This window comes from Sciurus vulgaris (genome assembly GCF_902686455.1).
Source record: "Sciurus vulgaris genome assembly, chromosome: 8".
In the NCBI taxonomy this organism is placed as follows: Eukaryota; Metazoa; Chordata; class Mammalia; order Rodentia; family Sciuridae; genus Sciurus; species Sciurus vulgaris.
Window position 1 is genome coordinate 118,429,502 of NC_136468.1, and position 23,002 is coordinate 118,452,503.

Below are 23,002 nucleotides of genomic sequence, written 5' to 3' on the forward strand. Positions count from 1 at the left end.
TCTAAGTATTACTTTCATAGTGTCCCAGAGATTTTGATATGATGTGTCTTTGTTTTCGTTTACTTCTAAGAATTTTTTCATTTCCCTCCTTATGTCTTCTGTTATCTATTCATCATATAATAGTGTATTATTTAATCTCCAGGTATTGGAGAAGTTTCTGTTTTTTTATTCTGTCATTTATTTGTAATTTCAATCCATTATGATCTGATAGAGTACAAGGTAGTATCTCTATCTTCTTGTATTTGCTAACAGTAGCTTTCTGGCATAACGCATGGTCTATTTTAGAGAAGGATCCATGTGCTGCTGAGAAGAAAGTGTATTCGTTCTTTGTTGGATGGTATATTCTATATAAGTTGGTTAAGTCTAAATTGTTGATTTTTTTATTGAGATCTATGGTTTCTTTATTCAATTTTTGTTTGGACGATCTATCCAGCAGTGTGTTGAAATCACCTAGTATTATTGTGTTGTGGGCTATCTGATTTCTGGAATTGATAAGGATTTGTTTGACATACATAGATGAGCCAATGTTTGGGGCATAGATATTTATGATTGTTATGTCTTGCTGATTTATGCTTTCCTTAAGCAGTATGTAATATTCTTCTTTATCCCTTCTGACTCCTTTTGGCTTGAAGTCCACATTATCTGAAATAAGGATGGATACTCCAGCTTTTTTGCTCTGTCCATGTGGTATGTTTTTTCCCATCCTTTCACCTTTAGTCTATGTGTATCTGTTTCTATGAGATGAGTCTCTTGCAGGCAGCATATTGTTGGATTTTTCTTTTTAATCCATTCTGCCAGTTTGTGTCTTCTGATTGATGAGTTCAGGCCATTAGCATTCAGGGTTATTATTGTGATATGATTTGCATTCCTAGTCATTTGACTCACTTTTGTTTTTTGATATGATTTGGTTTCTCCTTTATTTGGCTATTCTTTTAGGCTAGATCCTCCCGTTGCTTATTTGCATTGTTGTTTTGCATCTCTTCCTTATGGAATAATTTGCTGAGAATGTTCTGTAATGCTGGCTTTCTTTTTGTAAATTCCTTTAGCTTTTGTTTATCATGGAAGGATTTTATTTCATTGTCAAATTTGAAGGTAAGTTTTGCTGGGTATTAGATTCTTGGTTGGCATCCATTTTCTTTCAGGGCTTGGTAAATGTTGTTTCCGGCCCTTCTAGCTTTTAGGGTCTGGATTGAAAAATCTGCTGATATTCTTATTGGTTTCCCTCTGAATGTAATTTGATTCTTTTTTCTCACAACTTTTAAAATTCTGTCTTTATTTTGTATGTTAGGTATTTTCATAATAATGTGCCTTAGTGTGGGTCTGTTGTAGTTTTGTATATTTGAGTCCTATAAACCTCTTGTACTTGGTTTTCCATTTCATTCTGCAGATTTGGGAAATTAATGATATTATTTCATTGAATATTGTTCATTCCTTTGTTTTGTTTCTCTAAGCCTTCCTCAATCCCAATAATTCTTAAATTTGGCCTTTTCATGATATCCCATAATTCTTGTAGATTCTGTTCATGATTTCTTACCCTCTTGTCTGTTTGGTCAACTTTGTTTTCAAGATTGAGTATATTGTCTTCAATATCTGAGGTTCTGTCTTCTACGTGTTCTATCCTATTGGTTATGCTTTCTATGGAGTTTTTAACTTGCCTTATTGTTTCCTTCATCATGGAGTTGTTTGTTTTTTTTCAGTATCTCTAACTCTTTATTGAAATGATCTCTTTTTTCCCGTATTTGCTCTTTTCACTGTTGATTGGTGCGATCATTTAATGCCTGCATTTGCCTTTTCATCTCCTCCTTCAATGCCTGCATTTGCTCTTTCATTTCCTCTTTTGTTTTCCTGATTGTTTTAAATATGATTGTTTTAACATTCTGAATTCCCTTTCTGACATTTCTTCTGCTATGCTGTCATTGGGTTTTATTGATATAGTATCTAGGTTTGTTTGGGACATTTTCTTCCCTTTTTTTTCTCATATTGGTCTGATGTCAGTGGGACTCTGTGATATTGCACATTTCCAGTATTGGCTTATAGTGTCCCTGTAGATTTCCAGTGTATCACCTCCCAGCTTTCAGTAGCCTGAAGTCTTGGAGTATGTTGATAATGCAGTGCTTCTAAAGAAAGCTGCCCCTAGTCCACTACTGGTTCCAGGGCTTGTAGCTGGCTCTGTGTGGAAAGGCTCTCACTGGGGGGCCTGCTCCGAGTAGCTGGCCGTGTGGGAGGAGCCCTCCACCGGAGTGCACAGGGCTGCCTGGGGAAGACTCTAGTTGCCCTGCCCTACTCTGATAATCTACCCCTGTCTGGGCCTGCTACCCAGGCTGAGATTCACCGGGTGGGGGAGACTCACCCCGAGGCTCTCTTTTAGTATGAGTCTCTCAATGCCTCCCCTTCTTGAATCCTGGGTTCTGGAGTGACTGGAGATGCAGTCACCCTCTAGTCCGCCATCTTGTATCACCGATATTTTTGATAGAAATAGAAACGGCAGTCATGAGATTTATTTGGACAAATAAGAGGCCCACAATAGTTGAAGCAATCCTTAACAAGAAAAGTGGAGCAGGAGGTCGCACAATGCCAGACCTTAGAGTTGACTTCAGAGCTACAGTAACAAACTATTGGTACCAAAACAGACAAAAAGACCCAAAGGAACAGAATAGGAGACAGAGAGACAAAACCATACAAATACAGTTATCTCATACTAGACGAAGTCACCATTAACATACATTAGAGAAAAGATAGCCTCTTCATCAAATGGTGCTGGGAAAACTGGAACTCCAAATGTAGCAGAATGAAATTCAACCCCTATCTCTCACTTTGCAAAAAACTCATCTGAAAGTGAATCAAGAAACTAGGCATTAGATCAGAGACCCTGCACCTACTAGAACTATTTCTAGTCCCAACTCTCCATCATGTCCCCTTAGGAACTGACTTTCTCCACAAGACTCCTAAAATGTTACAAATAAATCAAGAATCTGGGGTTTTCAAGATGGCAGACTAGAGGGTGGTTGCATTTCATGGTGCTCCAGGACTCAGGATTCAAAAGAGGAGATATTGAGAGACTTGCGACCAACTCAAAGCAGCCGGGTGAGTCTCTCCCATTTGGGAGGCGTCAAAGAAGGGGCGGTAGTCCTGGAATGCAGGGAACTTTGTGAAGTAGAGCTGCCCTGTGAAACACCCCTCCCCACTGGAGCAGTGAACTTGGACAACTGGGAGCATCATAGAGGAGACCGCTCAGCACAGTGCTTGGACTTGAAGCAACCACTGGGGCTCCGGGCAGCTGCCCAGAGGAGGAGCGGTGGGGAGAGCTGTTTGGACTCAGAGCGACCACTCCTGAACACCAGGGCCTGCCCAGAGGAGGAGGAGGAGGAGGAGGAGCACAGCCACTTGGACTCGGAGCGACTGCACCAGAGCTACAGGTAGTTGCCAGAGAAGGAGCAGCACAGCGAGCTGTTTGGACTCAAAGCAACCACTCCTGAACACCAGGGCCTGCCCTGAGGAGGAGGAGGAGGAGTGCGGTGGGTCGCTTGGACTTGCAGTGACTGCCCAGGGCTATGGGGGGTTGGTGGGAGAAGGAGGCGCACAGTGAATTGCATGGACTCCTAGTGACCACACTGGAACACCGGGTGGCTGAACGGAGGAAGAGGCATGCGGCTGGTCACTGGGACTCAGAGCGATTGTATGGGGCTCCAGGTGACTGCTCAGAGGAGGGGCCGCATAGCCAGGTGATTACGTGCAGAGCAGGATCCCAGGACCTAGGAGGCTTCTTGGTGGAAGAGCCACACAGAGACACGCTTAGGGGCGGAGTGAACGTTGCAGGACTGCAGGCAGATTCCCTGAGGAGGGGCAGCCTAAGGAGACTTGTCTGCGAAGGGTGAGGCTCCCAGGCCCAGGAGGTAGGTACGGGCCCCTGGGAATGTTGCAGAGGAAGGCAGCCCAGCCCAGGTGGTAGTTGTGGATTGAGGGGAACCTTTAGGAGGGGAACTGACCAGCGAGACCTCACCACCAGGTGAGTCTTCCCTGCTGGGTGAGGATTTCCCACAAGGATGGTAAAACCAGAGACACAGGCCCAAGCAGGCCTTGCCTCAGCCCGCAGCCTAGTTCCCCTTTGGATGACCATTGTTCAACAAGTGGAGGCACCTCTTTTCCACTAGCAGGATATACCCCACCTGAAGTCCACCACCCCTACAGAGGCAGCTTCCTTGTGGAGCACCGCACTATTAACTTCCTCCAAGATTTCAGCCCACTGAAGGCTAAGAGGGGATATACTAGAAATCTTCAGGGACATTATAGGTCAATAGAGGAAATCTGCAATATCTCAGTGGTCCACTGACACCTGAACAATATGAGAAAACAAGGGAAGAAAATGCCTGAAACAAATCTAGATGTTACATCAATAAAACCCAATGACAGCATGGCAGAAGAAATGACAAAAAAGGAGTTCAGAATGTACATAATTAAAATGATCAGGGAAGCAAATGATGAGATGAAAGAGCAAATGCAGGCACTAAATGATGAGACGAAAGAGCAAATGCAGGCATTGAATGATTGCACCATTCGACAGTTAAAAGAGCAAATACAGGAAGCAAAAGCTCAATTCAATAAAGAGTTAGAGATATTGAAAAAAACCAAACTGAAATCCTTGAAATGAAGGAAACAATAAACCAAATTAAGAATCCATAGAAAGCATATCCAGTAGGATAAAACACCTGGAAGACAGAACCTCAGACATTGAAGACAAAATATTTAACCTTGAAAACAAAGTTGAACAAACAGAGAAGATGGTAAGATATCATGAGCAGAATCTCCAGGAACTATAGGATATCATTAAAAGGCCAAATTTAAGAATTATTGGGATTGAGGAAGGCTGAGAAACAAACCAAAGGAATGAACAATCTATTCAATGAAATAATATCAGAGAATTTCCAAATCTGAAGAATGAAATGGAAAATCAAGTTCAAGAGGCTCATAGGACTCCAAATACACAAAATTACAACTGACCCACACCAAGGCACATTATAATGAAAATACCTAACATACAAAATAAAGACAGAATTTTAAAGGCTGTGAGAGAAAAGAACCAAATTACATTCAGAGGGAAATCAATACAGGTATCAGCAGACTTTTCAATCCAGACCCTAAAAGCTAGAAGGGCCTGGAACAACATTTTTCAGGCCCTGAAAGAAAATGGATGCCAACCAACAATCTTATACCCAGGCAAAACTTACCTTCAAATTTGATGATGAAAAAAAATCCTTCCATGATGAACAAAGCTAAAAGAATTTACAAAAAGAAAGCCAGCATTACAGAACATTCTCAGCAAAATATTCCATGAAGAAGAGATGAAAAACAAAGAAGCAAATCAGCAAAGGGAGGAATTATCCTAAAGGAATTGTCAAATAAAGGAGGAACCAAGTCGTGTCAAATAAATAAATAAATAAATAAATAAATAAAATGAACCAAATGACCGGGAATACAAATCATATCTCAATAATAACCCTGAATGTTAATGGCCTGAATTCATCAATCAAAAGACATCGACTGGCAGATTGGATTAAAAAGAAAAATCCAACAATATGTTGCCTGCAAGAGACTCACCTCATAGAAAAACATACCCATAGCCTAAAGGTGAAAGATGGGGAAAAACATACCATGCACATGGACTGACCAAAAAAGCTGGAGTATCCATCCTCATTTCAGATAATGTGGACTTCAAGCCAAAGTTAGTCAGAAGGGATAAAGAAGGACATTTCATACTGCTTAAGGGAAGCATAAATCAGCAAGATATAACAATCATAAACATCTATGCCCCAAACAGTGGCTCATCCATGTATGTCAAACAAATCCTTCTCAATTTCAGAAACCAAATAGACCATAACACAATAATACTAGGTGATTTTAACACGCCTCTCTCACCACTTGACAGATCTTCCAAACAAAAATTGAACAAAGAAACCATAGATCTCAATCACACAATCAAAAATTTAGACTTAACAGACATTTATAGAGTATACCATCCAACCAAGAGTGAATACACTTTCTCCTCAGCAGCACATGGATCCTTCTCTAAAATAGACCATATATTATGCCACAAAGCTAATGTTAGCAAATACAAGAAGATAGAGACACTACCTTGTTTTCTATCAGATCATAATGGATTGAAGTTAGAAATAACTGAAAGAGTAAAAAACAGAAACTACTCCAACACCTGGAGATTAAACAATATGCTATTATATGATGAATGGATAACAGAAGATATTAGGAAGGAAATTAAAAAATTCTTAGAGGTAAATGAGAACAAAGAAACATCATATCAAAATCTCTGGGACACTATGAAAGCAGTACTTAGAGGAAAATTTATTTCATGGAGCGCATTTAATAAGAGAAGTAAAACTCAACAAATAAACGACCTAACACTACAGCTCAAAGCCCTAGAAAGAGAAGAACAGACCAGCACCAAAAGTAGTAGAAGACAGGAAGTAGTTAAACTCAGAACTGAAATCAACGAAATTGAAACAAAAGAAACAATACAAAAAATTGACAAAATAAATAGTCGGTTCTTCGAAAAAATAAACAAAATTGATAAACCTTTAGCCACACTAACAAAGAGAAGATGAGAGAAAACCCAAATCACTAAAATATGGAATGAACAAGGAAATAGCACAACAGACACGATTGAAATACAAAACATAATTAGAAGCTATTTTGAAAATCTATACTCCAATAAAATAGAAAATTTTGAAGACATCAATAGGTTTCTAGAGACATATGAATTGACTAAACTGATCGAGGAGGACATACACAATTTAAATAGACCAATTTAAAGTACTGAAATAGGAGAAGTCATCAAAAGCCTACCAAGAAAGAAAAGTCCGGGACCAAATGGGTTCTCAGCTGAGTTCTACAAAACCTTTAAAGAAGAGCTCATTCCAATACTTCTCAAAGTATTCCATAAAATAGAAGAGGAGGGAACGCTCCCAAACTCATTCTATGAAGCCAATATCACACTGATATCCTAAACCAGACACAGACACATCAAGGAAAGAAAATTTCAGACCAATATCCTTAATGAACATCGACACAAAAATTCTCAACAAAATTTTAGCAAATCGCATACAAAAACATATTAAAAAGATAGTGCACCATGATCAAGTGGGTTTCATCCCAGGGATGCAAGGTTGGTTCAACATCAGGAAATCAATAAATGTCATTCACCATATCAATAGACTTAAAGTCAAGAATCACATGATTATTTCAATAGATGCAGAAAAAGCATTTGATAAAATACAGGACCCCTTCATGCTCAAAGAACTAGAAAAAATAGGGATAGTGGGAACGTTCCTTAACATTGTAAAGGCCATTAATGCTAAGTTCATGGCTATTATCATTCTAAATGGTGAAGAAGTGAAAGCATTCCCCCTAAAAACTGAAATAAGGCTGGGATGCCCTCTTTTACCACTTCTATTCAATATCGTCCTTGAAACTCTAGCCAGAGGTATTAGACAGACCAAAGAAATTAAAGGGATATGAATAGGAAAAGAAGAACTCAAACTATCCCTATTTGCTGATGATATGATTATATATTTAGAGGAACCTGGAAATTCCACCAGAAAACTTTTAGAACTCATAAGTGAAATCAGTAAAGTATCGGGATATAAGATCAATGCACGTGAATCTAATGCATTTTTATACGTAAGTGATGAATCTTCAGAAAGAATAATTAGGAAAACTACCCCATTCACAATAGCCTCGAAAAAAATAAAATACTTGGGAATCCATCTCACAAAAGAGGTGAAAGACCTCTACAATGAGAACTATACAACACTAAAGAAAGAAATTATAGAAAACCTTAGAAGATGGAAAGATCTCCCATGTTCATGGATAGGAAGAAGTAATATTGTCAAAATGGCCATACTACCTAAAGTGCTATACGGATTCAATGCAATTCCAATTAAAATCCCAGTGACATACCTTACAGAAATATAGCAAGCAATTATGAAATTCATCTGGAAGAATAAGAAACCTAGAATAGGTAAAGCAATCCTTAGCAGGAAGAGTGAAACAGGGGGTATCGCAATACCAGATCTTCAACTCTACTACAAAGCAATAGTATCAAAAATGGCATGGTATTCGTACAAAATAGAAAGGTAGATCAATGGTACAGAATAGAGGACACGGACACAAACCCAAATAAATACAGTTTTCTCATACTAGACAAAGGGGCCAAAAATATGCAATGGACAAAAGATAGCCTCTTCAACAAATGGTGCGGGGAGAATTGGAAATCCATATGCAACAGAATGAAACTAAACCCATATCTCTCACTATATATGAAACTAAACTCAAAATGGATTAAGGACCTGGGAATCAGACCAGAGACCCTGCAGATTATAGAAGAAAAATTAGGTCCAGATCTTCAACATATCGGTGTAGGACCACACTTCCTCAACAGGACTCCCATAGCACAAGAAATAAAAGCAAGAATCAATAACTGGGATAGATTCAAACTAAATAGCTTTCTCTCAGCAAAGGAAACTATCAGCAATGCGAAGAAAGAGCCTACAGAGTGGGAGAAAATCTTTGCCAATCATACTTCAGGTAGAGCACTAATCTCCAGAATCTATAAAGAACTCAAAAATCTTTACACCAAGAATACAAGTAATCCAATCGACAAATGGGCTAATGAAATGTATAGACACTTCACAGAAGAAGATCTACAAGCAATCAACAAACATATGGAAAAATGTTCAACATCTCTAGTAATAAGAGAAATGCAAATCAAAACTAACCTAAGATTCCATCTCACCCCAATTAGAATGGCGATTATCAAGAATACAAGCAAGAGGTGTTGGCGAGGATGTAGGGAGAAAGGTACACTCATACCTTGCTGGTGGGGCTGCAAATTAGTGCAGCCACTCTGAAAGCAGTGTGGAAATTCCTTAGAAAACTTGGAATGGAACCACCATTTGACCCAGCTATCCCACTCCTTGGACTATACCCAAAGGACTTAAAATCAGCATACTACAGAGATACAGCCACATCAATGTTCATAGCTGCTCAATTTACAATAGCCAGATTGTGGAACCAACCTAGATGTCCTTCAATTGATGAATGGATATAGAAACTGTAGTATATATATACAATGGAATATTACTCAGCCATAAAGAATGATAAAATTATGGCATTTGCAGGCAAATGGATGAAATTGGAGAATATCATGCTAAGTGAGGTAAGCCAATCTCACCAAAGGACAAATGATATCGCTAATAAGTGGATGATGACATATAATAGGGGGAGGAAGTGGTTAGTGTTAGGGTTAGAGTTAAGGGTAGGGAGGGGGGCAAGAATGGAGGAAGGAAGGGCTGTATAGAGGGAAAAGAGGGTGGGAGGGGTGGGGGGAAGGGGAATAATAACAGAATGAATCAAACAACATTACCCTATGTAAATTTATGATTACCAAATGGTATGCCTTTACGCCATGTACAAACAGAGAAACAACATGTATTCCATTTGTTTACAATAAAAAAAATTAAAAAAAGAAAATGTGGTATATATACACAATGGAATATTACTCAGCCATAAAGAAAAATGAACTCAAGGCATTTGCTCGTAAATGGATGGAACTGAGAATATCATTCTAAGTGAAATAAGCCAATTTCAAAAATCCAAAGGCAAATGTTCTCTCTGATATGCAGATGGTAATCCATAATGAGGGAGGGTAGGGAGAAGATTTAGAAATTCAATGGGTTAGACAAAGGGGAATGATGGAAACAGGGATGGAAATAGGAAAAACAGTATAATTAATTGAACACACCTTTTCTATCTTTATGTATACATATATGACCAGTGTAAGTCTACAACATGTACAACCACAAGAATGGGATCCTAATTAGAATAAATTTTACTTCGTGTATGTGCAACATATCAAAATACACTCTACTGTCATGTATATCTAAAAAGAACAAATAAAAAAGTAGAAAAACCAAATGAGAGCACTTCCACCGTGTGGAAGAAACTTTAAAATAATAGTGTACTCTGTACTGGTAAAGCAGCAGAACTTCTCTCACAGATACTTGGTTGTGCAAAATTGTCATAGCTCAACTTACGTCCATTATCCACTTGAGAAATGTAGCTGTCCACATATAAAATTTTAACTCCCTCGCCCAAGAGATCATATGCAAAGCATTTAGCCAAGCTGTGCTTGAACTTATCATCTCCCCAAACTGTGAGATAATAAGGATGTGGTAAGTGCTATATTTGTGGTAGTTTGTTACCTAGTGACAGGTAACAAATGCAGTGTTCAATCTTAACATCTGAAAAAAAGGTCCCGATTATGTATGAGTGTCTTAGGTTGGAGTGAGAGAATGTGACAGAACAGGAGTATTAAAAAGGAAACATTTTCAAAAACAGGAATAATGAATTTAAAAAGAATCAAGTCTATATTAAACCTTAGAAATAAATCAAAATGCAGAAAATAAAAATTATCTCTCTAGAATAATACTAAATATAAGTGGTCTATTCTCTCAGGTCAAAAGATAAATATTGGCAGAATGGATTAAAAAACAAGACCCAACCATATATTGCTTACAAAAGACTCACCATACAAGCAAAGACATCCATAAATTGAAGGATGAAAGAATATATACAATACAAATATAGAAATGAAAGCTAGCAGGAATAGCTACTCTCATAACTGAATAAGTAATTTTCTGGTCAAAATATCAGAAGAGACAAAGAAGATCACTTTATACTGGTTAAGGGAATCATCTGACAACAAGTTATAATGATTGTAAATATCAATGAACCTAATGTTGGTGAACCTACATACATAAAACAAGTTGCACTCATTATAAAGAATTAAATAGAGCACAATACAATAGTAGCAAGTGATTTCAACACACCTCTTTCACCCATAGTTAGATTTTCAAACATAAATTATATACAGACTCTTCAGAACTAAAATATACTCTATAAACTAAATAAAAACTCTTTAGAATGAAAAAATAATATTAATCAAATGGATCTAGTAGATATCTACAGAATATTTCATCCATTAACAACTGAATTCACTTTCTTCTTACTTTCTTTTTCTACATGAGACCATATTTTAGAACACAAAGTCCTAGCAAATAAAAACCCCAGATAGTTCCTTGCATCCTATCAGATCACCATGTAATAAAATTGGAAATCAATAACCTGATAAATAACAGAAACCATTTGAACACCTGGAGATTAAATAATATGCCTTTGAATGAGGAATTGATCATAGTGGAAATCAGGAGAGAAATAAAAACATTTTAGAAACAAAGGACAAGAGAAATACAGCATACCAAAAGATAAGTATGACAGCAATTCTAAGAAGAAAAATTCATAGCACTGAATGCCTACTCTAAACAAAATAGAAATATTCCAAATAATCTAATGTTACATCTCAAGGTCTTATTTAAAGAAGAAAAAACTAACCCTCAAGTAGGTAGAAGGCCATAATCAAGATCAGATATGAAATTAGTGAAATTGAGAATAATAAAATAATACAAAGGATAAATAAAACTAAGAACTAGACCTTTGAAAACATAAACAAGCTTGATACACCCTTTGTGAATCTAACAAAAAGAGAAGATGCAGACCAAAAAAATTAGAGGGAAAAAGATGATATCAGTGTAGACACTTCTGAAATACAGAGGATCATTAGAAAATATTTTGGAAACTTTTATTTTAATAAACAAGAAAACAGAGGATATCATCAAACTTCTAGACACATATGACCTATCCAAATTGAAACATGAGGATATAGAAAACTTAAATAGAACAATATCATGGAATGAGATTGAAGTAACTATTAAAAGTCTTACAAAGCAGAAAAGCTCAGGATCAGATGGATTCCCAACTGCAGTCCATCCCACTTCTAAAGAAATAATGCTAATTTTCCACAAATTATTTCATAAATTAAAAGGGAAGGAATATTGCCAAATTTATTCCACGAAACCAGTATCACTCTGATATCCAAACCAAAGACTTATTGATAAAATGTCAGATCAATATCTCTGATGAACATAGATGGAAAAATCCCTAATAAATATTAGCAAACTGCATTTAAAAACACATTAAGAAGGTAGTACACTATGATCAAATGAATTTCATCCCAGGTACACAAGCTTGGTTCAACATATGCAAATCAATACATGTAATTCACAGTATATAGTTAAGGAGAAGAATCATAAAATTATCTCAATAGATGCAGAAAAAGCTCTTGACAAAATCCAGCACTGACATTTTAAAAATGCCAGAGAAGTTGGGGATAGAAAGACCTTACCTGAACATTTTAAAGACTATACATGATAAACCCAAGGCCAGTGTCATATGGAATGGAGGAAAATTGAAAGCATTTACTTTAAAATCAGGAACAAGACAAGGATGTCACCACTCTTATTCAAGCTAGTTCTTGACATTCTAGAAAGAGCAATCAGGAAATTAAAGGGGTACAAATACAAAAAGAAGCCAAATTATCTGTTTGATGATGGCATCTATATTTATAAGACCAAAAAAAAAAAAAAAAACTCCACCGGAAGACTTCAAAGTAGCAGGATAGAAGATCAACATACAAAATTAATCAGATTTCTATACTGAACTTGTGGGAAAGAAAGCAGAAAAACTATTCCCTACATAAAAAAGAAAAGTAAAACAGCTGGGCATGGTGGTACATCCTGTAATTCTAATGGCTCAGGAGCCCGAGGTAGGAAGATTGCATGATTAAGACCAGCCTCAGCAACTTAGAGAGACCTGGTCTCAAAATACAAAACAAACAATAACAATAACAACAAAAAATCAGACTGGGGATGTTTCTCAATGATTAAGTGCCCCTGTTTTCAATCCCCAGTACCTTCCCCACTGACAAAAGATAAAATAGTAGAGAATAAATCTAACCAGGTAAGTGAAATAACTCTATAACAACACTGAAAGAAAAAAATTGAAGAAGGCCTCAGAAGATGGAAAGAATTCTCATTTTTTTTGATATGCAGAACTAATATTGTCAAATGGTCACATTACCAAAAACATACAGATTCAATCAAACCCCCAATAAAATACCAATGACATTCCTCACAGAGCCAGAAAAAGAGTCCTATAATTCCTTTGGAAATGGCCAAAGCGATCCTGAGTAAGAAGAGCAATGCTGGAGGCACCACAATACCAGACCTCAAATTATGCTACAGAACATTAGTAACAAAAACAGAATGATATTGGCATCAAAATAGACACAAAAGATCAATGGAATGAAATAGAAGAAAGAGACAGATCCACATAGGTAGAGTCATTTGATACTTGACAAAGGTGCCAAAATCATTGGAGAAAAGGGAGCCTTTTAAACAAATAGTGCTGGGAAAAGCGGATAGTCATTTGTCAAAAAGTGAAACCTGGTCCCTATCTCTCATCTTACACAAAAGCACTCAAAGTGGATCGAAGAGTTAGGAATTAGATCAGAAAATCTGAAACTGCTAGAAGAAAATGTAGGCTCAACACTCCAGCATATTGACACGCACTCCTAAAGATTCCTAAAGAATAAGAAAGAAAAGAACATAGTGGAATGGCATCAAATTAAAAACTTCTTCACAGCAAACTAAACAGAGTATGAAGAGAGCCTGCAGAAAGGGAGATCTTTGCCACCTGCTCCTCAGACAGGGGCTTAATTTCCAGAATAAATAAAGACATAAAAACATAACACCTAAAATTCCATAAATTAATATGTGGCCGAAAGAACTACAGAGACACTTCTCAAAAAGAAATACAAATGGTCAACGAATACATGAAAAAAACGTTCAACAGCGATGAGGGAAATGCAAATGTTTCATTTCACTCCAGTTAGAATGGCAATTATCAAGAATTAGTATGCAGCCACATCAATGTTTATAGCAGCAAATTCACATTCACCACATTATGGGACCAATATAGGTCCTGTCAATGGATGCAAAAAGAAAATGTGGTGTATATATACAATGGAGTATTAGTCATAAAAAAGAATGAAATGATGGCATTTGCCAGTAAATGGATGAAACTGGAGATCATCAAGTCAAGGGAAATAAGCCAGATGCAGAATGTCAATTTTCAAGTGTTTTCTCTTATACATGGAACACAGTTCAAAAGAAGAAAGAAGAAAAAAAGTAAAATGAAAGGGGAGAATTCCATCAAAACGGAAGATCAGTGGAGTAGAGGAAGGGGAGGGAGAGGGACAGAATAAGAGAAGAACAGTGAGATGAAAGTGACCTAACTTTCCCATGTGTATATACAGCTATACCACAATGAATCTCATCTATATGTATACACAAGGCACTAACAACAGCAACAACCTGTAAGTAAATAGCAGAAAGATTGTAAAGTGGAGAGAAGGGAAGAAGGGGAGGGAGGAATGGAGAGAAAGGTGAAGTAGCAGGAGTTTAATGACAGCAAATTATAATCCATGCTTTTATAATTATGTCAAAATGAATAATATGCATAACTAAACAGTACTAACAAAAATGAGATTAGAGAAAGGGTGCATATTCCAGCAGCTGCTCAACACTGGACTTACAAAGCAGGAAGTGGCTTCTCAGCAAGGTGGGCAACAGGATGAACTCACTGAAACCGAACACTGAACTGCAAATAATAATGGAGTTGGAGAATATCATGCTAAGTGAAATAAGTCAATCCCAAAAACTGAAAGGCTGAATGATTTCTCTGTTAAGTGGTTGATGATACATAATGGGGGTGGGAGGAGGTAAGGGAAGAATGGAAGAAGGATAGAGTGTGTAGGCGGAAATGAGGGGTAGAGAGGAGGTGAGGGAAGGAAAGATAAGAGAAAGAGACAAACATCATTACCCTATGTATATGTATGAAGACGCAAATGGTATGAGTCTACTTCATGTACAACCAGAGAAATGATAGTTATACTCCATTTGTGTACAATGAATCAAAATAATAATAATAAAAAAATCTATAGAGTCAAAGAATTCAGAAATGCAAGCATAAGAAATAGTACCTCTGAGAAGTACCACCTTTGGCTCCAGTGTGGCTGCCAGAAGCTGTAGCAAAGGGTAGGGGCAGTACAGACAAAGGAGACAGCATAACCTGCTGATAAAATCATTAAAAAATAAGAAATGACTTGAGGTTACCAGTGGATTAAAGAGGGAAGGCTGATTTTAACATTCTTATTATTTTTATAGCCTTATTCTTTTAACAGCTGAGTTTAATAGCCACTTAGGAAGTGAATAAGTGAAAACAGTTCCAAAAATAACTCCCACGTAAGGGGAAGCTTTTTAGGCAAGGCAAACTGGCTGCTGGGCTCCTGGGGAAAGCAGAAACTGGCCCTACCAGAGAAGGTGGCTACCTGCTGTGCTTGCTGTACCAGAGAAAGCAGCCATCTGCTACTAGAGTACTCAGCCATGTCTGCTGAGTTCCCTTGACTGGAGAAAGTACACTCATGATCATGTTCACACTTGCACTCATACTACCAGAGGTGGCCACCTGCTGCTTCCCTGCAGCCAAGAAAACAAGTGGTCATGGTATTAGAGAATTGGTGGAAATAAGCCCTTCATTTCTCAGCAAGATTTTTCATTTGATGCTATTTTTATATCTTTGTTCCTCACTTCTTTTTTGTTTTCTTCATATTGCATTTTAATTATCACTTTTTATTTTTAAAAAAAATCTGCAAGGATTCGGTACTTGCTCCCCAGCTAGGGCTGTGGCTCCCCATCTACCAACAAGTTTGGAAGCTGTTGCAGTCATCTTGGATTATCTCAGAAGCAGAAGTCACTATCTTTAGGTGGGGCACTCCCATCCTGAGATGCCTTCTGGAGACAGGAAGCTCATTGTCAGGTACCTCTCATGCATCAGGCTACTGAAGACTGGGAGGTTTGAATAGTATATGACTGTTAAATGGTATAGATTTTTTTTTCTCCTTTTTGAATTTTTAAGTTTTTATTTCTTTATTTTTCTTGTTCTCTCCATTTTCCATTTGTTTACCTGTTTCCTCAGAGTCTCTTGCTCCATTTTCTCATGCTAATAACCAACCTCTTTTGATTGTGCTTTCACTCTTCCTATGATCTAGTACCTCTATATTCTCTTTTCTTATTCCATTAACAGTTAGATCCTACACCCCTTCCCATCCTCTATATCCACCATTAGAAACTGTAGACCTCATTGAAAATCTATTGGTTATATTGTAGATAATAATTAAGCTTATCCTTTCTATGCCTTTCTATATATTATGTTAATACATCTTCACAGGGACTATTTGGCTTAGGACTACATATTGTCTCTACCAGGTGCTGCTAATATTGATCTCTCCCTTAAAGGAGAGGTTTTGGAAACCCGAAGGATCACAATAAGCCTATGGAGGGAAAATGCAATACTCCAGAAGGTTCTATATTAATAGAATCCAATGACAGCATGTAAAAGACATGTCAGAAAAGGAGTTCAGAATGTACATAATTAAAATGATCTGCAAAGCAAAGGATGACATAAGACAGCAAATGCAGGCAATGAATGATCACTCCAATAAACCATTAAAAAAGCAACTGCAGAAAGCAAAAGTTCATTTCAATAAAGAGAGATTCTGCAAAACAACAACAACAATGACAACAAAAGACAAACAGAAATCTTTGAAATGAATGAAACAATAAACCAATTAGAAAAACTCATTAGAAAGCATCACCTACAGACTATATCACTTGGAAGACAGATCTGAGACAATAAAGATAAAATATTTGGTCTCAAAAATAAATTTGACAGAACCGAGAAGAAGGTAAGGAATTATGAATGGGAACTCCAAAATCTATGGGATATCATGAAAAGACCAAATTTAAGAATTATCAGGATTGAGGAAGGCACACAGATACAAACCAAAGGAACGAACAACATATTCAATGAAATAATATCAGAACATTTCCCAAATCTGAAGAATGAAATGGAAAATCAAACACAAGAGGCTTAGAGAACACCAAATGTACAAAATTAAAAAAGATTCACACCAAGGAACATTCTAATGAAAATGTCTAATATTCAAAATAAAATAGAATTTTAAAGATTGAAAGAGAAAAGCATCAGATTACATAGAGGGGGAAACCAATATGGATATCAGCAGATTTCTCAGTCCAGACCCTAAAAGCCAGAAGGGCCTGGAACAACATATATCAAGCTCTGAAAGAACATGGTTGCCAACCCAGAATCTTATACCCAGCAAACTAACATTCAGATTTGAGGTGAAATAAAATCCTTCCATGATAAACAAAGGATAAAAGAATTTACAAGTAGAAAGACTGCACTACAGAACATTCTCAGCAAACTATTCCATGAGGAGGAAATGAAAAACAACAATGTAAGTCAGCAAAGGGAGGAACTACTGTAAAGGGAGTCAATCAAAGGAGAAGCCAAACCAAGTTAAAAACCAAAAATAAGCCTAAATGACCAGCAATACGAATCATATATCAATAATAAGCCTGAATGTTAATGACCTAAACTCATTAATCACAGACATAGATTGGCAGATTGGATTAAAAAGCAAGACCCAACAATATGCTGCCTTCAAGACACTCATCTCATAGAAAAAGACATCCACAGACTAAAGGAAAAAAGATGGAAAAAAAATACCATGCACATGGACTCAGTACAAAAGGGGGGTTTCCATTCTCATATTCAATAAAGTGAACTTCAAGCCTAAGTTAGTCAGAAAGGATAAAGAAGGACACTTTATACTGCTTAAGGGAACCATAAATCAGCAAGACATAATGATCATAAGTATTTATGCCCCAAGCAATTGTACATCCATGTACATAAAACAAATCCTTCTTAATTCCAGGAACCTTCTAGACTAAAACACAGTGATTTTGGGTGACTTTAACATACTTCTATCACCCCTGGATGAAATTGAAAAAAGAAACCAGAGATCTCAATAACACAATCAATCATTTAGACTTAACAGACATACACAGAATATTCCATCTACCAACAAGTGAATACACTTTCTTCTCAGCAGCACATGGATCCTTCTGTAAAATAGACCACATGTTATGTCACAAAGCTACTCTTAGCAAATACAAAAAAATAGAGATACTACCTTGCATTCTTTTAGATCATAATGGAATTAAATTAGAAATCAATGATAAAATTAAAAAAACAAAAATTACTCCAACACCTGGAAACTAAATAATGCACCATTGAATGATGCTTGGATAACACAAGACAACAGAAGGGAGATAAAAAAAATTCTTAGAGGTAAATGAAAACAATGATACAACATATCAAATTCTCTGGGACACTATGAAGGCAGTACTAAGAGGAAAATTCATTGAATGGAGCACATTCAATAAAAGAAGAAAATATCAGCAAATAAGTAACCTAACATTTCAGCTCAAAGTCCTAGAAAAAAAGAACAGATCAACACCAAAAGTGGTAGAAGACAGGAAATAATTAAAATCAGAGCTGAAATCAATGAAATTGAAATAAAAGAAACAATTCAAAAAATTGACAAAAGAAAAAGCTGGTTCTCTGAAACATTAAACAAAATAGATAAACCCTTAGTGACTCTAATGAAGAGGAGAAAACCCAAATCACTAAAATTTGTGATGAAAAAGGAACTATCATGACAGACACCATTGAAATACAAAACATAATTACAAGCTATTTTAAAAATCTATACTCCAACAAAATACAAAATCTGGAAGACATTGACAAATTTTTAGAGACTTATGATCCTCCCCATCTGGATCAGGAGGACATATGCAATTTAAACAGATCAATTTCAAGCAATGAAATAGAAGAAATCAACAAAAGCCTGCCAACCAAGACAAACCCGGGACCAGATGAATTCTCAACTTATTTCTACAAGACTTCAAAGAACTAATTCCAATACTCCTCAAAGTATTTCATGAGATAGAAAAGAAGGGAACCCTTCCAAACTCATTCTATGAAGTTAGTATTACTTTGATACCAAAACAAGACAAAGACACATCAAGGAAAGAAAACATGAGATCAATATCCCTGATGAACATAGACACAAAAATTCTTAACAAAATTCTGTCAAATTGCATACAAAAACATATTAAAAGAAAGTGCGCCATGATCAATTGGGGTTAATCCCAGGGTTGCAAAGTTGGTTGAACATCTAGATATCAATAAACTTAAATCATCACATCATGTTAAGAATCATGTGATTATTTCAATAGATGCTGAAAAAGCACTTGATGAAACACAGCACCTCTTCATTCTCAAAACACTAGAAAAAATAGGGATAGTAGGAACATACTTCAACATTGTAAAGGCTATCTATGCTAAGTCCATGGTGAACATCATCCTAAATGGAGAAAAACTTGAAGTATTCCCCCTAAAAACTGCAAGAGAGGGATGCCCTCATTCACCACTTCTATTCAACATCATCCTTGAAACATTAGCCAGAGCAATTACACAGTCCAAAGAAATTAAAAGGATACAAATAGGAAAAAAAAAGAACTCAAACTATCACTATTTGCCTATGACATGATTCTATATTTAGAAGGTTCAAAACATTTCACCAGGAAACTTTTAGAACTAATAAATGAATTCAGTAAAGTAGCAGGATATAAAATCAACATGCACAAATCTAGTGCATTTCTAATCATAAGTGATGAATCTCTGAAAGAGAAATTAGGAAAACCACTCCATTCACAATACCCTCAAAAAATATTGGGAATCAATCTAACAAAAGAGGTGAAAGTCCTCTACAATGAAAACTACAGAGCACTGTAGAAATAAATTAAAGCTGACCTTAGAAGATGGAATGATCTCCCATTTTCTTGGATAGGAAGAATTAACTTTGTCAAAATGGCCATACTACAAAAAGTGCTATACAGATTCAATGCAATTTCAATTAAAATCCCAATGATATACCTCATAGAAATAGAGAAAGCAATCATGAATTTCATTTGGAAAAATGAGAACTAGAATTGCCAAAGCAATCCCGAGCAGGAAGAGTGAAGCAGTAGGTAACATAATACCAGACCTTCGCTATAATACAGAGCAATACTAACAACAATGGCATAGTATTGAGACCAAAATAGACAGGTGGACCAACAGTACAGAATAGAGGACACAGAGACAAACTCACATAAATACATTTATCTCATACAAAGTTGCCTAAAACATACAATGGTGAAAAGATAGCCTCTTCAACAAATGGTGCTATGAAAACTGAAAAATCAATGTGCAGCAAAATGAAATTAAACCCCTATCTCTCACCCTGTAGAAAACACAAATAAAAAATGGAACAAGAACCTAGGAATTTTACCAGATACCCTGCACATTATAGAAGAAACAGTAGGTCCAAATTTTCATAATGTCTGCTTAGGACCAGACTTCTTTAACAAGACTCCAAAAGCACTAATAAGTGGAATAGATTCAAACTAAAAATGTTCATCTCAGCAAAGGAAACAACCAACAATATGAAGAGAGAGCATACGGAGTGGGAGAAAATCTTTACCACCTGCACTTCAATAGAACTCAAATCTTCAAAATTTATAAAGAACTTAAAAAACTTTCCACCAAATATACAAAGAACCCAATCAATAAATGGGCTAAGGAACTGGGCAGGCACTTCACAGAAGAAGATATACAGATGATCAACAAATTATGAAAAAGTGTTCAATATCTCTAATAATTAAAGAAATGCAAATCGAAAACACCCTAAGGTTTCATTGAACTCCAATTAGATAGCTATTATCAAGAACACACACAATAATAGGCGTTGGTGTGAATCTGGGGGGAAAAGGTATACTTTTACATTGCTGGTGGAGTTGCAAATTGGTATAGCCACTATGGAGATTCCTCAGAAACTTGGAATGGATCCACCATTTGACCCAGTTATTTCACTCCTTGGTTTATACCCAAAGGACTTAAAATGAGCATACTACAGTAACACAGCCACATCAATGTTTATAGCTGCTCAATTCACAATAGCTAGATTATGGAACCAACCTAGATACTCTTCAATAGATGAATGGATAAAGAAACTGTGGTATATATACACAGTGGAATATTTTTTCAGTCATGAAGAAGAATAAAACTATGGCTTTTTCAGGTAAATGGATGGAATTGGAAAATATCTTGCTAAGTGAAATAAGCCAGTTTCAATAAACCAAAGACTGAATGTTTTCTCTGATAAGTGCATGATGGTACATAATGGGGGGGGGAGTTTAAGAGAAGAATAGAGGAACTTTGGATTGTGTAGAGGGAAATGAGTAGGGGTGGGGGTGGGGGTGGGGGTAGGAAAGATAGTGGAATGAGACAGACATCATCACCCTATGTACATGTAGGATTACACAAATGGTATGAATCTATATTGTGTACAACCATAGAAATGAAAAGTTATACCCCATTTGTGTACAATAAATCAAAATGCAGTCTGTAAATATAAAAATAAATGAAATTTTTAAAAAACAGTTTGCTTGAGCTGGGCATGGTAGCATATTCCTGCAATCCCAGCAGCTCAGAAGGCCAAGGTAGGAGGATCATAAGTTCAAAAATAGTCTCTACCTCTTAGTGAGACCCTCCCTCAAAATAAAATATTAAAAAATGCCTGGGTATGTGGCTCAGCAGTTAAGCACCCCTAGATTCATTTCCCGGTAACACTACTCCCCCCAAAAAAATCACTTGAAAGCATCATGAACAGATTAGATTGCATAGAAGACTGAACTTCAAAACTTGAAGACTGAACTTCAGGTCTTGATGACAGAATACATGAATGTGAATATATAGACTACAGTAAAGGGAAAAAATAATGGAACATGATCAGAATATACAAGAACTCTGGGGCAACATCAAGAGACCAAATTTGAGAATCATTGGGATAAAAGAGAATATAGAAATACAAGATAAATGCATTAAGAACATATTACAGAAAACTTTCCCCATATCAGAGAGGAGATAGAAATTCACCTACAGGAAACATAAAAGATCCCAAATAGACCTGACCAGAAGAGAAGTTCTCCAAGACACATCATCATAAAAGTGCCTAGCATAGAAAATAAGGAAAGAATATTAAAAACTATAAGAGAGAAACATCAGGCCACATTAACAGGCTCACTTCTGACTTCCCAACTCAGACACTACAAGAAAGCAGGGCCTAAATTTAGATATTCCATCTAATTGGTATGCCCAGAAAAGTTTCCCATATTCAATGGGGGAAATAATTAATTTCACTCCAAAGAATTCTTAAAGATAATAGCACACAGAGACCCCCAAACAACTCCTAAAACTCCCAAAGAGATGAAGATCAATAAAAGACTATCTAAATATGAATCAAGACAGTTAACTTAACAAAAAATAAAAATTGCAGTAAACCACAAACATATTCATAATAACACTGAATATAAATGATCTCAGCTCTCCAATTAAAAAATATAGCTTATCTGAAAGCATCAAAAGTCAAAATCTATGCTCTCTGCAAGAGACTCATAGGCAAACACAATCACTGAAAGTTAAAGGATGGAAAAAATATTACATGCAAATGGAGTTTGTAAATAAGCTGGAACAGCTATTCTCATACAAGACAAAGTCAAGTTCAATCAAAATTGACAAAAAAAAAAAAAAAGAAAGAGAACATCATTACATCCTGGGTAAAGGGAAAAATCCAATAAGAAGATATAATGATAGTAAATACATACACCCAAATGTAGAACACCTAATTAAATTAAAAAATACTCTTTGACATAAATATCAGAGAGACCCCAATACAATAATAGTGAATTCAACACTCCCCATCACCAATAGACAGGTCATCAAAGAATACAAGTAACAATAAATGTTGGCAAGTATGTGGGGGAAAATGTTCACTCATACATCGCTGGTGGGACTGTGAATTGTGCAACCACTATGGAAAGCAGTATGAAGATTCCTTAGAAAACTGGGAGTGTAATCATCATTTGATCCAGTTATCCCACTCTTTGTCTTATACCCAAAGGATTTAAAATCAGCATTCTAATAGTAACACAGCCACATCAATGTT